Genomic DNA, 16,875 nt, shown 5'->3' on the forward strand with positions numbered 1-16,875 from the left:
CTTATCCCAAAAGAATCGAAAGACTTTGTTCATTTATATCTACAAAAGTCCTTGGAAAGTATGTGAGAATTAATTTAGAGCATTCTCACCAAATTGGAAGAAACATAACTTTAGATTAGATCAGTCCAAACTACATGGATGGAATAAACTCGCCAGAGATCTCAGTTTCTATGTGCTTTTTGATGTGGGGTACAGCAGTTAATAGACACCTGTGTTCAATGCTGATCCTCACTAAATAAAATTATAATATTGGAGGCATTTTGATATAAAGGAATTTGAATTGGGGGAAACTCCATGCACTTACCCACTCCCTAGGAAGGGCCCAGAAAAATCTCCCTCCACTGAAGCCTTGAGGCAGACCTTGATAAAGGAAGTAGAAACATCTTTGAGAAACACTTTGATGGCTCCCTATGTCGTCCAGACTTCTTGACAGAAAATGCCACAGATTAATGGGCTCCTTGACTTAATGTTGTGGAAAGATTCCAGAATGGAAAACAGCCAAGCAGGGGAACTTAGCAGAGGCCGAATGAACTCAACTACCATAGAGGAAGAAGTATGAATGTGGCAGATAGAATGGTCTAACCCATGAGATCATTGGTGGTGGCTGATTGCTCACAGGGTCATCCTTTGACTGTAAGGATGGGATCCTCACTGAATTAGTCAGGATAGGATGGTTTATGTTGTGCTAATGAAATTATCCCGAGTCTCAGTGGCTTAGCACTTAAAAGTTTATTTCTCATTTACACAAAGACTGTCCTGGTCTGAGTGACTCCCTAGGGCTATTGATCATGCAGTGACTTAGAGACCTTCTCTGTTTTATTCTTGTGATCTGACTCACTGTTGCCATGGCAGGGGAAGAGACCACTTGGGGATCTCATTCCTGCTCTTCTAGGCTTCAGTCCAGAAGTGACACATTATTTCTTTGCATAGCCCATTGAGCAGAGCTAGTCACGTGTCACCACTTAACTGTTAAGGAAGCAGGGAAATGGATGGACCAGGTGGAATATTTATGAACTTTACTTTTCCTGTAATATCTATTAAAGTCCACTTGATGTATATAACTGGATAAGCAGTAATCTAACTTCAGCTGCTAGCACATTAGGATGGTCCTATCCCCAGACCCAATGTCTAGACCCAAGTTCAAAGACACAAAAACTCTTAGAAGAGGGGAAGATGGGTATGCTTGAGAAAATATTCTGCAAAAATTCCCAACTGCATACTTAGATTCTAAGGTATCTGTGGTATTTACCCTCTGAGAACTGTTAGCATCTAAATCTTTTATGTATATTGGATTTCAATTCTAAACTGAGACTACTGCTGGGGTACCCAGAGTCACACTGTGATCTAACAGTCAAATGAAGATTTATGCTAGAGTGGTGACAATTGGAGTTTTGACCTATGTCACTGAATGGTGGTAGGTCAATGGAACTCCCGAGTATGTCTCAATTAATGGAATCGATATACCTAGGAAAAATCTTCTCCTAGTCCCCTTTACCAATAGAAGAAGAGATATAATGGTGAGAAGGGACAAGTAAGAAGTCAAAATAGAAACCACAGCCTTATGGAAATCATGGAAATCAGTGATGCGCATCAAATACTTGAAAAAAATATATACAAGGGCAATGATTCCAATTCACAGGACAGTTTTGTTCTTTGATTTAGCTGCTGCCACAGATAGATTTTCCTTGAAAATGGCATTGGATTATTGTGAGCTTAATAATCTGGGAATTTAACTGCAGGTGCTTTTCTTCTCTCGTCTCCTCATTAGAACAAATCCGTGAAGCCCTTGATGTTGATTATGGAGCTATTAATCTGACAAACGTTTTTCACTCCTTTCAGTTTCCAACAACTAGAGGATAACAGATGCAACTTTTGCTTGGTGGAACAAGTTTACACCTCTGCGGTTTTCTTGGAGACATCTTAACTCTCTTTTGACCACTGTATCTTTTTTTTTTTTTCACTCTTTCTAGAAAAAGAGATGAAATGATTAAAAGTCTAGCTGGGTGCTAGTGATTTAGCAAAATGGTTAGGGATTTGGAAAGAGCACACTTTGAGGATGGGTGTGATAATATTGTGTACCATATCCTAATTTTTCACATTAGGAAACTGAATAATCATTAAAAGTTTCCTACTACAGAGAAATAGGTAAATGAGCCAGGCTTCTTCAGACATGGCAGTATTGCTTGTGGCTGCTCCTCCAGAGATGACCATGCCCCAGTCCCTGGAGCCTGTAGTGTTATGTTGCTTTCCAAAATAAATTTTGCAGATGTGATTAACTGTCTGAATCTTGAGATGGAAACATTATCCTGTATTGTCCCAGTGGCCCAATCTAATCACATGAGTTTTTAAAAGTGGACCTGCAACCAGGAGGGGTTCAAAGTGTGACTGGAACTCAACCCATGACTGCTGGCTTTGGAGCTGTACAAAGAGGGCCATGGGTTAAGAGGAGCAGTGTCCTCGAAATGCTGCAAACAGCCCTCAGCTGACAACCAACAAGGAAGTGACACTCGATGCTACCAATCTTCAATGAACTGAATTCTGTCAATACCTAGAGAGAGCAAGAAAACAGATTATTCCTAGAGCCTCTCAAAAGAGACACCGCCTTGCCAACACTTTGATTTTAGTCAGAAGAGACCCACACCAGACTTCTGACCTTCACAACAGTGAGATAATAAATTGGGTTGTTTTATCACCAAAGTTATGACCATTTTTATTTGCAGCAATAGAAGACTAAGACATTGCTCAACATTCTCATGAACAAAGCTAAGTTGGTGTTTGAATTCTATTCTTCGGAATACTTATTCTGTGTTCTGAATAAGTGGACAAGATGTAGTACTATTTTGCAGATAGAACAATAAAGCCTTGTAAGCAAGAGCTGACAAGAATGGAGACTTTTCCTCGTAAATTTGAATAATTGATAGCTAATGACCTTAGTCCCTGATATATTATCACATACATTTAAAGGTAGTGCTGGCTTTATGATGGAAGGTAAATTCCATTGAAACTTTCCATCATGCAGGCAATGATTTACCTCTTGGAAGAGAAAGATATTCTGGATTTCTTTCCTTCCTAATATAATTTTGTTACATTTTATCTGAATGTCTAAGCAGATGTTTTTACATCATATGACAGCCCTCACAACAGTGTTTCTTACCAAATAATTCACTTTGCAAAAAATATTTAAGACAATGGGTCATTACCCATGGGACTCATTGACATATTATATGTCCATCATCCAGAAATAAATCACCTTATAGAACAGGGACACAGACCTTTGTAAAAAAAAAAAAAAAAAAAAAAAAAAAAAAGTACAGTGATGGGATAGTCTTGTGATACTGAAGTACTTTGGGTAGGGTAAAAATTGTATGCCTTGAGAACTGAACAAACTTCACAGAAGAAGAAATATAAATGGTCAAAACATATATGAAAACTGTTCAACATCTCTAGCAATTAGAGAAATGTAAATTAAAACTACATTGAGGTTCCATCTCATTCCAATCAGAATTGCAGTTATAAAGAATATAAGAAACAGTAATTGTTGGCAAGGATGTTGGGAAAAAGATACACTTGTGCATTGTTGGTGGTACTGCAAATTGGTGCAACCACTCTGGAAATCAGTATAGAGATTTCTTAGAAAACTTGGAATGGAAACGAGTATTCCACTCATTGGCATATATCCACAGGAATTAAAAACAGCATACTACAGTGACGCAGCCACATTCATGTTTATAGTAGCTCAACTCACAATAGCCAAGCTATGGAAACAACCTAGGTGTCCTTCGATGGATGAATGAATAAAGAAAATGTGAGATATATATACAAAAAAATGGAATATTACTCAGCTTTAAAGAAGAAGGAAATTATGGCATCTGCTAGTAAATGGATGGAACCAGAAAATATCACGCTAAGTGAAATAAGCCAATCCCCAAAACTGAAAAGCCAAATGTTCTCTCTGATTTGTGGATGCTAACCCCAAACAAGAGAGATTGGGGAAGGGAATAATAGAAATCCATTGGACTAGGCAAAGGGAAATAAATGAAAGGAAGGGGAGAGGGGAATAGGGTAGAATTAATTGGACCTAACTTTCCTGGCCTTGTATTTGTTTACACTACCAGGGTAACTCCACATCATGTATGACCACAGAGTGGGAACCTAAATAGAATAAGTTATACTTTATATATATATTCTGCCAAAATACATTCTACTGTCATGTATAACCAAAAATAAACATATTTTTTAAAAATGTAAAACTGATGTTTAGACTGGAAAAAGGTTGTATGCCTTGAATAAGCAATGAACATGATGTTATTTCTCCTACTTACATAACCCTTGGTTCAGAAAATGTGACTGTGTGTGCATACACATGGAATAGTGAGGGGGTTGTACAAGGTTCACAGTAATATTGTGAATCTCTTAATGGTGTTTTGTTTGTTTCCTGTCCCTGTAACTGTGCTCTCTTATTTGGCAGTTAGTGATAAAAGTTAATATCCAACAAACACTTAGGTGCCAGATACTGTTTTACATGATACACATGTAATAATTCACTTGGTCATCATAATAGCAAATATAATATATATTTAGTATTATGTATTTTATTGTTCACATTTTTCACATTAGGAAACTGAGCTCAGAGAACTGGTAAGTGGTAGACCTAAAAAATGAACACAGAGCGTTTAAGTTCAGTGCCCATGCCCTTAACCATTATATTCCATTACCTCATGGAAACACAAATTATTCCACTGGATTGGGAATTGTAATTGCCTCCTGGATGTTTTTGGGTTTCTCATACTTCTAGAAGAACATGCAAAAAAAAAAAAAAAAAAGAAGAAGATTCTATAGTATCATGAGGCACAACAACAACAACCCATGTTGTTGCTGTGAAGGAAGAGTCAGAAAGAGAAAGGAATGAATTCAAGGGCTCTCCTAAGACACCTCCTAGAGTCATTTGCAGTGGTAATAGTTCATGATGACTAGGCAGATCATCACCACCTCGGTTCCCTCACACGTGAAGTTTAGGGTCATGTGTGTGCCCTCACCCAGGAAAGAATACCAACTAGTGGAGATGCTACCCAAAGTCCAAGGAAGCATGAAATGGGTAATAGAGAAGGAAGTCATAAAAATTAACTGCAGTGGCATAACCAGCTGTAGGAAATAATGGAAATGACTCTGTATTTCTTTCCTGGTGGTGTGATAAATTTCTCCTCCTTTCTCTCTCTTTTCTGTGATGATTTTTATATAATATGCTTTGGTGGTGCTGAACTTCACAAAATGAACTACCTAATATTAAAACAACACTGTCAGAAATCCTTACCTGTAGCTGGAGCAAGAACTACAGGGTCTCGGGTGCCCCCCTTTTGGTGAAAGAGGATGTGGGTTTGTGATGCATGAAGAATAGTGCATTGTGCTCAGGTTTCCTCGCTCCCTTCCTTTCTTCTTTTCCTTCTTCCTTCTTGTCATCCCTTTTCCTCCCTTCTGTCCTTGTTTGTTTGTTTGATTTGTATTTAAGAAAGAATATGTGGAGTTTGGTCAGCCAAAAGGAGAGATTACAGTAGAAATTTGCCTTTTCCCTTCCTCTTTCCAATATCTAACTCCTCTTTTTATTATGGAACCATCACCATGTATTCATCAACTGTTCATTTCCATGACCAAGATACCTAACGAGAACCACTCAGGGGAGGAAAAATTTATTTTGGTTCATGGTTTCAGAGGTCTCAGACCACAGTTGGCCTGCTTCATTGCTCTGGGCCCAAGGTGAAGGGGAACATCATGGCGGGAGGGCATGGCAGAGAAAGCTTCACAGTTCGTGGCATCCAGGAATTAGAAAAAGAGGGAGGGAGGAAAGGAGAGAGGAAGGGAGGTGGAGCTGGGGAGAAGATAAACCCTTCAAAGGTGCGCCAAGAGTGACCTAAGTCCTTCAGTAGTCCATCCAGCTATTAATGGATTAATCCATCTTGATTAATGGAGGTTCCTCATGATCCATTCATTGCCCCAAAGTCCTACCTCTGAATCTTGCTGCATTGGAGACCATGCTCTCCACACACAAGCTTTTGGGAGACAATCTGGATCCAAACCATAATACCCCATTATTTAGTATTAGCATATACACTGCTAATGGTGAAACATTAGTTTCATCTGTTTCCTGGCAAATAAATCATAGGAATGACCCTAGACTCAACCAGTAAGTTGCATCCAATCCTCCCCAACCCCAGACCTTTAAGTATTGAGTGAGTGATGCAAAGATGGTCAGAATTAATTTACATCATTGATGATGGTATCTAACAACTGTCTTCAATGATATAACCTGAAAACCCTATTTTATTCTTTTTTTTTTTTTTTTGATAACTAAAGTTGCATTTGTTTCTCCCAGGAAAAGGGTAGTAGGTGGAGAAGAGCTATGTTTTGCCCAACTTAGGAACCTGTGGGTGGAGCAAGACACAAGCCCAAAATGCCAACTTAGTGAGGGTGCCCACTGGTTGTGGGAGGGATCCCTTCATGACATCCACACTTACCAAGTTCCTTTTTTCTAACATGACTAGGGGTGAATGCAAGGTTGTAAGTGATTTTCTCTTTATTCATGTATTTTTACATAAGATGGTGACGAAAGTTAAACTGTTTTTATTCTTCCCTTAATTCTCACATTTGAAAAAAATGATCTAGCAACTGGTATTTCAGAAGCCAGGCTCATGGGAAACACCTACATTGAAAGCAGAAACCCTGGCATCCTAATGAGCACCCAAATATGTAGGCACAGACCACGAATAGTTTGTGACTCACAAGCTGTTAGCATCTGTGCTGGAGGAAGGAGGGAAAGGCAACTTGGCCACGAAAGCCCCTGGAATAGGAGAACCCCAAATGTCAATAGGCATCCACTGGAATGTGGAGGCCCAACTTGAGGACAGCGGCCCCAAATTAGAAGGGACTCAGCAGGATCTGGTCTGTGGCCAAGAGCAAAGGAATAGTGGTGCACTAGAAGATGGTACAGAACCAGCTTAAAATCTCTTGAAACTAAAACTCACTGCTAAGACAGAACATCACACGGAGAGAGCTGGGTGTGTTGGTGCAGGCTTTTAATCCCAGCGGCTCAGGAGGCTGAGGCAGGAGGATTGCAAGTTCAAGACCAACCTGGGCAAATTAGTGAGACCCTAAGCAACTTAGCCAGATCCTATTTCAAAATAAAAAATAGAAAGGGCTGGGGATGTGGGTCAGTGGTTAAGCACCCCTGGGTTCAATTCTTGGTCTCCCTCCCCCAAAAAAAATCACACTGAGGAGAAACATCAAAATTAGAAATTAGGCAGAACCAGGACAAAAGCTTCAGATACAAGTGAGGAAAGGATTCAGAGAGTCTACTTGGAGAAAGTACACTATCAGAAAGCCATATTTTTATCACCTGGTAAAACAACAGCACTCCACTAGTCTATAGGTAGGAAAGTTATCCTGGCTGCCACTCTCTAAGAAACCCTATGTTGCAGGGCAGGACAGCTGGGGGGCAATTGTCCACACTGGCTTGCACAGCAGAGGGCCTTATATGCCGTGCTAGGGAATTAGGGCTTCATGCTGCAGGTTAACAGCATGAATGGTTTTAAAAAGGAAAATGACTGGAGTAGATTTATGACTTTGAAAGGTAACAAGTTGTGATAGGTATGACAAATACCATGAATAGGTACCCACGTCCTCCGTGTGCTTTTTCTGGTGCACCTTTCTATATGGCAGATGTTAGAAAGATAAAACCTATATTTATAAGGCCCTTTCAGCTGGGTTTTGAGATTTAGGTTCAGGCAATGAGGTCCACTTGTGCAAGATTTGGAAGGCAGGGATGAGGCCACTTTCAGGTGTTTTCTGTTTTCTGCCAGCAGGCATGACCAAGAGCCATGGGGTTTGTGCAGCATGTTCCAGAATCTTCTCCTTGGCTTCTTGGATGCCAGAAAGCTGGGAACCAGGTGTCCATTTTTTCCTCAAGCATGATCTAGCAGAAATATTGCAATTCTTGAGACAAGTTAGAATTGTAGTAGTACCCTGACCACTGGACTTTGCCTAAAATGAACAAAGTGTTCTTACAGTTTTTTTCCTGATTTCTCATCTTTCTGAGGAGGCATAGGGAGATATTTGCCAGAATGAATTCTGTGGCATTTTGCAAATCTTTCTAGAAGCACAGCCTAGAGCATGCTCCAATATTACCCAGTTCTCTATATCTTGTCTATTTTTGCTATGGTAAAGTTATCATGTTTTTGTCTTCTAAAGATAATTCAAGGGTTCTAGGAAATCAAGAATTGTAGGGTCTTGGGAGAGTCAACCAGAGTTGCCAGGAAAGACTCCATCATCTATGGAGGACTTGTACCACTTCTTGCAGTGCGATAGAGATTGAGTAGACAGGAAGGACGAGGGTGGGCAATTCAGACTGGAATGGCAGCTGTAAGCAAAGGCTCAGAGACAAAATTATCAATATGTTCATGAGGGACAATGAGTACACTAGACTCCTGAACAAGGGATCTGCTTCAGGGAGCTATGGGATATGTGTAGTGTATGGAGGTTGAGGGGAGAGCATAAAAACCAAATAGAGAATGTTACCCCAGAGAAGACGGAATGGCAATGAGAAGAGGGGGAAGCATGAGAAGAATGTGAAGTGGAGAAAGAGGAGCATGTTCATTGTGGGGAGCTGAGAAAGACAGTCTTGGAAATTTTAAGCGATTATTCAATATACCAATAAAGCTGAAAACTTATGTTTGGTTTTGTGAGTTTTTTTTTTTCCTTCTATGGAAAAGTTAGGCACCATGAGGCTCTTGAGCCACAACCCTATCACCCACCCACCAGGCAGACAGGTCTCACTACATGACCCTTTTTCTTACTGAAACCAGACTGTCTCAGAATTCTTCTCACACAGCTCCAAGCAGTCATTAACAATCAATAGGACTTGGCATGAGACATAAAACCTAGTAGTTATACCCAGTGTAATAAATGCTGTTCCAGCAAATCCTAACAATTATAATAAAATATTAAAGTATTTTATTTATTTATTCACATATTTTATTGTAAACACAATTAACAATCTCATTCGTCTCAGACACAACAATAATGATTTCAGTGGCTGGACTCTTAAGAGAGCAACATACAGTTGTCGTGACTAAATACAGGTTTCGGAAGGCACAAGCAGATTGTGTCAATAGTCCTATCTCCGTGATGGACTCTGAAGTGCCTCTAATTCTTATAAACATTTCCATGTGCTGTATTAAGTTCAAAACAAATGATATGTGTTTAGCATTACATGATGTAGAAACTCTAAGATTAATTTCAAAGAGATCAAATAAACAGATGCATGTAATTCTTCCAAACATTCATTTCTTTCTCATCACCTGTCACATTAATAAATGAACCAACTAGAGGCTTGCAAGTTCATTGGCTGTAGTTATCTTATTAAAACCAACCCCACTCACCATCTCAAAAAAAAACAGACTTCTCATCCTAGTCTGGGCTTCAGTTCTTGAATAATAGATAACAAAAACCATTTTGGAATCAGACTGACCTGATTCTAGGTGTGAAAGGGGTTGATGGATCACATAAGGGATAAAGGAATCCAGAAATAGGCACTTTATATTTCTTCAGTAACATATCAGAGGCAGAGTATATAATGCAGATATCAAAGTGTGCAAAGTATCCTCGCTAAGTGAAAGTGTGGCAATATTTCCCTACATAATGTCCCGGAAAGGGCTGAGTACAGGTTTCAAGATGGCAGAATAGAGGATGTCACTCTTTCCTGGCTACTTAGTGGTGTGGCATCAAGAAAGCAGACAGGAAGTTTCTCGGCAAAGTGGGTGAACAAAAAATCACGTGTGGGGGTGGGACTTTACTGAAATTTAAACCTTGACATTCAAAGTAGATCAGGGACTCAGAAGATTAGATATAATAAAATAAGAAAGAATTCCCCAGCAGCACAGCCATTGCAACAGCTGGGCCAGAAACACCAGCCAGGGCCATCTTTCCTCTAGCAAAGCGAAGAGATCAGGGAATTAAAGGAATCTGAATTTTTAGGAAGCCTGAAGTGTGCCTGGGTATGGAGCATTTAGAGATCAAGGACATTGCCTAAACTAAACTAAAAGGGGCTCTGCACAACATCCCTGTGCAGGAGAGAAGCCACCGCCGTCTCTCTCCAGGCAGTGTGTAGAGGACCAAGGAAGGAAGCATTTTGCAGCTGCAGTGCAGGGTCCAGCAGTTGAGGGACACAATTTCTGGCAAACCCAACTCTGGCCCAAAATACAGGCCCCATAAACACACACTGCACAACATAGAGTGTACTTCAGTGACCAGAAGAAAATCAAATGTGAAGAGAGGTTTACACAGGAGACAACTGGTTGTGGAACACTCCTACCTCAGGCTCTACCCCTTCTCCAATCTGGCTACTTTCAAGACAGGCTGGGACACACTCATCTGGCCAGGAAGGGCAGAAGTGAGAGAAATTGAGTTTAGAGAGTGAAAATAAGACCAGGAAACATAGGGTCCGCAGGTGATATAGGGGAATAAAAATTGGCCCCTCCCCAACATGAGTGGAACCACAGGAGATCCCTGGGGTACAGTCTTTCAGTGAGGACTGCCAATTGCTGAGATGTGCTGATTTAAAATCTCCAGACCAATTGGCATTCAGCAAAGAGTCTGCTGCCCACCTGAGCCTAAACCCCACCTCCAGGAATTCAGGAATTCTGCCTAAATGATTACCTCTCTCACTCCTGCAATCCAGAGGGTGGAGCATCAGGCTCCAAACCACCACACATAACACTGTTGAGAAGCTGAGAATATTTTGAATTTCAATAGAAATAATTCTTTAACTTTTCATTGAGATTCTCTCCCTCTCTCTCTCTCTCTCTCTCTCTCTCTCTCTCTCTCTCATTTCTTTTATTTTTCTTTTCTCTGTATAATTGTGATCTTAATGGTACATGGACATTTATACATACTCATATTTATTTTTTATTTTTCATTTCTAGAATTTTTGAAGCCAGTTATTTTTCATGGATCAATTTTTTGAGGACTAGGATATTTGATTAGTATATTTTAATTTTGTTTGTATTCTTTTATATATATTTTTATTTTACTTTAAAAATTTATATATATATATATATATATATATATATATATATATATATATATATACTTAAAATCTACCAGTTTCTCTTATTCTCTTTCTCTTTTCTTCTGCTAACATCCCATCTCTAGTATTCTCTCTTTTACTCTTCCTTTAATGTTTCACTTCTATCTTCTCTTCTATTCATTCATAATCATCACACCCTGTTCTCTCCCTATCCACCATTTGAAATTGTAAACCCTTTTGTAAATTTGCTGTTTTTATTGCAGGCAATAACTAATCATACCATTTCTGTTTATTGTGGTAATTAACATTGTAGATGTCATTGTAGCAATTATTTGGTTTAATGCTGTATATTGTTTGCATTGATTTTTGTTATTATTTGTCTCACCCTAAACAGTGAAGTACTGGTAACCTTCAGGATATACACTATGAGTCCACAGTGTAGGAACTCTGCTGCCTCAGATCCATACTATTATAGGGGCAGACACACAATCAGTATGAAAAAGCAAGGGAACAAATTACCCCAACCAAACCAAATACTCCAATAATAGGATCCATTGACACACCACAGTGGAAAAAACATCAGAGAAGGAGTTTAGAATGTACATAGTTAAACTGATCCACAAAGCAAAGAATGGCATAAGGAGTGAAATTAGAGAGAAAATACAGAAAGTGAAAGATCACTTCAACAAAAGATGGAAATTCTGAAAACAAACAAATCAAAAACAAGCAGAAATCCTTGAAATGAAGGAATCAAGAAACCAAATTAAAAATTCATTGGAAAACATTACCAACAGACTAGATCTTTTGGAAGAGAGAGTTTTAGACAATGAAGACAAAATATATAATCTTGAAAACAAAGTTAACTGAAGAGAAAAAAATTTAAGAGATCATGAACAGAACTTCCAAGAAATGTGGGATAACCTGAAATGACCAAATTTAAGATTCATTGTATAGATGAAGGCTCAGACATACAAATGAAAGAAATGCACAATCTTTTCAATGAAATCATATTGGAAAATTTCCCAAACCTAAAGAATAAAATGGAAAATTAAATACAGGAGGCTTTCAGGACCCTAAAAATACAAAATTACAACAAACTCACACCAAGTCACATTATTATGAAAATGCCTAACATAGAGAATGAGATAGAATTTTAAAGATTTCCAGAGAAAAATGGCTGATAACATTTAGAGGGAAATCAATCCAGGTTTCAGCTGATCTCTTAACACAGACCCTCAAAGATAGGTCTTAGAATAATTTATAGGAAGCTCTGAAAGAAACTGGATGCCAGCCAAGTATACTATACCCAGAAAAATTAAGCTTCAGAATTGATGATGAAATAAAATCCTTCCATGATAAACAAAAGTTAAAAAGAATTCATAACCAGAAAGCCTGCACTACAAAACATACTCAATAAGATACTTCATGAAGAAGAAATGAAAAATTAAAGTGAAAACCAGGAAAGGGAGGAAATATACTAAAAGAATAGAGAATCAACGGAGAAACTAATTCAAATTAAAAACCAGAAGTAAATAAAAATAACAGGTAATAAAGTCATATCTCGATAATAACATTGAATGTAAGTGGCCTAAACTCATCAATCAAAAGACATAGACTGACAGATTGGATTAAAAAGCAAGACTCAACAATACACTGTCTCCAAGAAACTCATTTCATAGATTGAAGGTAAAAGGATGGAAAAAACATATCATTCACATAGATCTCATAAACAAGCAAGGTTTCTGTCCTCATCTCAGATAAAGTGGATTTCAAGTTTCAGAAAAGAAAAAGAAGGACATTTCATACTGGTTAAGGGAATTATACACCAACAAGGCATAATAATTAAAGATATTTATGCCCCAAACAATGCACTACAAAACATACTCAATGGATCTACTACATCAAAAAAACCCTTCTCAATTTTGGGAAGCAAATTGACCATAATGCAACAATCCTGGGTGACTTTAACATACATCTCTCACCACTGGATAGATCTGCCAAACAAAAACTAAATAAAGAAGCTATAAAATAAAAAATACAATTAATAATTTAGACTTAATAGACATATTTAGAATAACTCATCCATCAATGACTGAACATACTTTCTTCTCAGCAGTACATGGATCCTTCTCTAAAATAGACCATATCTTAGGCCACAAAGCATCTCTTAGCAAATACAAAAATTAGAGATAATACCTTGCATCCTATCAGATTATAATAAGATGGAATCAATGATAAAATTTAAAAAAAAAAAAACAGAAGCTACTCTAACACCTGGAGACTAAATAATATGCTCTTGAGTGACAAATGGATAGCAGAAGAAATCAGGGATGGAATTAAAAAATACTTAGAGGTAAATGAGAATAGTGATATAATATATCAAAATCACTGGGACACTGTGAAGGCAAGGCTAAGAGGAAAGTTCATTGCATTGAGCTCAATCATTAAAAGAATAGAAAATCAACAAATAAATAACCTAACACTACATCTCAAAGCCCTAGAATAAGAAGAGCAAATTAACACCAAAAGCAGTAGAAGACAGGAAACAATTGAAATCAGAGCTGAAATTAAAACAAAAGGAACAACCGCCCCCACAAAAAAAAACCCTGACAAAACAAAAAGTTGGTTCTTTGAAAAAATCAATAAAATTGATAAACCTTTAGCCAAGCTAATAAACACAAAGAGAAAACTCAAATTACTAAAATTCATGATGAAAAAGGAAATATCACAATGGACACTATGAAATACAGACAATAATCAGAACCTCTTTTGAAAATTCATACTCTAATAAAACAGAAAATCTTGGAGACACTGACAAATTTCTAGAGACATATGATCTACCCGAATTGAAAGAAGAAGACATAGAAAATTTGAAACAGATCAATTTCAAGCAATGAACTTGAAGACACCATCAAAAGGCTACCAACCAAGGAAAGCCCAGGACCAGATGAATTCTCAGCTGAGTTCTACCAGACCTTCAAAGAAAGAACTAACACGAATCCTCCTCAAATCATTCCATGAAATAAAAAAGGAAGGAACACTTCCAAACTCATTCTATAAAACTAGTATCACTCTGATACCAAAGTGAGACAAAGACATACCAAGGAAAGAGAATTTCAGACCAATATCCCTGATGAACATAGATGCAAAAATTCTTAATAAAATACTGGCAAATTGTACACAAAACATATTTAAAAGATAGTTCACCATGATCAAGCAGGGTTCATCCAGGGTTGCAAGTTTGGTTCAACATATGGAAATCAATAAATGTAATTCATCATGTCAATAGACTTAAAGACAAGAATCACATGATTGTCTCAATAGGTGCAAAAAAAATAGCATTTGACAAAATATAGCATCCATTCATGTTCATTCTAGTTCAAAACACTAGAAAATCTAGGGATAATAAGAACATATCTCATCATTGTAAGAGCTATATATGCTAAACCCAAGACCCACATCATCTAAATGGAGCAAAATTTAAAGCATTCCCTCTAAAAACTGGAACAAGACAGGGATGCCCTCTTTTACCACTTTTATTCAATATTGTCCTGGAAACTCTAGGCAGAGCAGTTAGACAGAAAAAAGAAATTAAAGGATACAATAGGAAAAGAAGAACTCAAAACTATCCCTACTTGTTGATGACATGATTTTATGTTTATAAGACCCAAAAAAACTCCACCAGAAAACTTCTAGAACTCATAAATAAATTCAACAAAGTATCAAGATATAAAATTAACACCCATAAATCAGTTGCATTCCTATATATCAGTGAGGAATCAACTAAAAGAGAAATTAGAAAAAATGACCCCTTTCAAAATAGCCCTGAAGAAAATAAAATATTTGGGAATCAATCTAACAAAACAGATGAAAGACTGAACACTAAATAAAAAAGACTAAAAAAGACCTTAGAAGATAGAAAGATCCCCCATGCTCCTGGATATGCAGAATTAATATTATCAAAATGGCTATACTACCAAAAGTGCTATATAGATTTAATGCAATTCCTATTAAGTTTCCAATGATGTTCTCCATAGAAATAGAAAAAGCAATCATAAAATTCATTTGGAAAAATAAGAAGCCCAGAATAGCCAAAGCAATCCTCAGTAAGAAAAGTGAAGAAGGAGCATTCACAATACCAGAACTTAAATTATACTACAGAGCAATAGTAACAAAAGTGGCATGGAATTGGCACCAAATAGACATGAAGCACAATGGTACAGAATAGAAAACACAGAGACAAACCCACATAAATACAGTTATGTCATACTAGACAAAGGCACCACAAACACGCATTGGAGAAAAGATAGTCTCTTCAACAGGTGGTGCTGGGAAATCTGGAAATCCATATGTAATAAAATAAAATTATACCCTATTTTTCACCCTGCAATGACCTAGGTATTAGACCAGAGCCCCTGCACCTACTAGAATAAAAAGTTGGCACAACTCTCCATCACATAAGCTTAGGAACATAATTCCTCAACAAGAAACTTAAAGTGCAAGAAAGAAGTAAAATGAAAAATCAATAAATGGCATGGAATAAAAAAAAAGCTTCTTCACAGCAAAGGAAACAATTAAGAATATGGAAAGGTGTGGTCCCACCTTGCGTGCACATATGTTGAATATTGTTAAATTTTCATGTTGAATTGATACCTTTGTCTCCTTGTACAGTTATCGATACAGGCTCTGCTTTATCTGATGTGAATATAGCTACTTCTGTGCACTAAAAAAAAAAAAAAAAAAAAAAAAAGAACAGAATGGAAGAAAATCTTTGACACCTGCATCTCAGATAGAGTATTAATCTCCAGGATATATAAAGAACTCAAAAAAACTTAACACCAAAAAACAAATAACCTAATCAATAAATGGGCAAAGGAACTAAACAGACACTTCACAGAAGAAGAAATGCAAATAGTCAACAAATATTTGAAGAAATGTTCAACATCACTAGCAATTAAAGAAATGCAAATTAAAACTACACAGAGGTTTCATCTCACTCCAGTCAGAATGGCAATTATCAAGAACACAAGTAACAATACATGTTGGTGAGGATGTGGTTGGGGAGTGGGGGGGTACACTCATACATTGCTGGTGGGACTGTAAATTGGTGCAACCAGTCTAGAAAGCAATGTAGAGATTCCCTAGAAAACTTTGAACAGAACCACAATTTGATCCAATTATCTTATTCCTTAATATATACCCAAAGGACTTAAAATCAGCATACTATAGTGACACAACCACATCAATGTTCATAGAAGCTGAATTCACAATAGCTAACCTATGGAACTAAGCTATGTGCCCTTCAATAGATGAATAGATAAAGATAATGTTGTACATATACACAATTGAATATTACTCAGTCATAAAAAACAATGAATGGCATTTGCCAGTAAATGGATGGAACTGGAGACTGTCATGTTAAGTAAAAAAAAAGCCAATCCCCCCAAACCAAAGGCTAATGTTTTCTCTGATATGCAGATGTCGACTTACAATAGGCAGGAGGGAAGGAGGAGCAGAGGTTCATCAGATTGGACAGGGGGAAATGAGGGGAAGAGAAGGGGGAAGGAATGGGAAAGACGGTGGAAGAAATCGGACATAACTTTACTACGTTCATATATGAATACATGGTCAGTGTAACTCTACAACATGTACAAGCACAAGAATGGGAAATTATACTCCATGTGTGTATAATATGTCAAAATACATTCTACTGATGTGTGTAACTAAAGAGAATGAATAGAAAAAGGGTTGAGTACAGGGGATCGAACTCTGCAGAGTGCACATGAGTCTGAAATCTTCTC

This window comes from Callospermophilus lateralis, chromosome 2 (assembly GCF_048772815.1).
Source record: "Callospermophilus lateralis isolate mCalLat2 chromosome 2, mCalLat2.hap1, whole genome shotgun sequence".
Lineage (NCBI taxonomy): Eukaryota > Metazoa > Chordata > Mammalia > Rodentia > Sciuridae > Callospermophilus > Callospermophilus lateralis.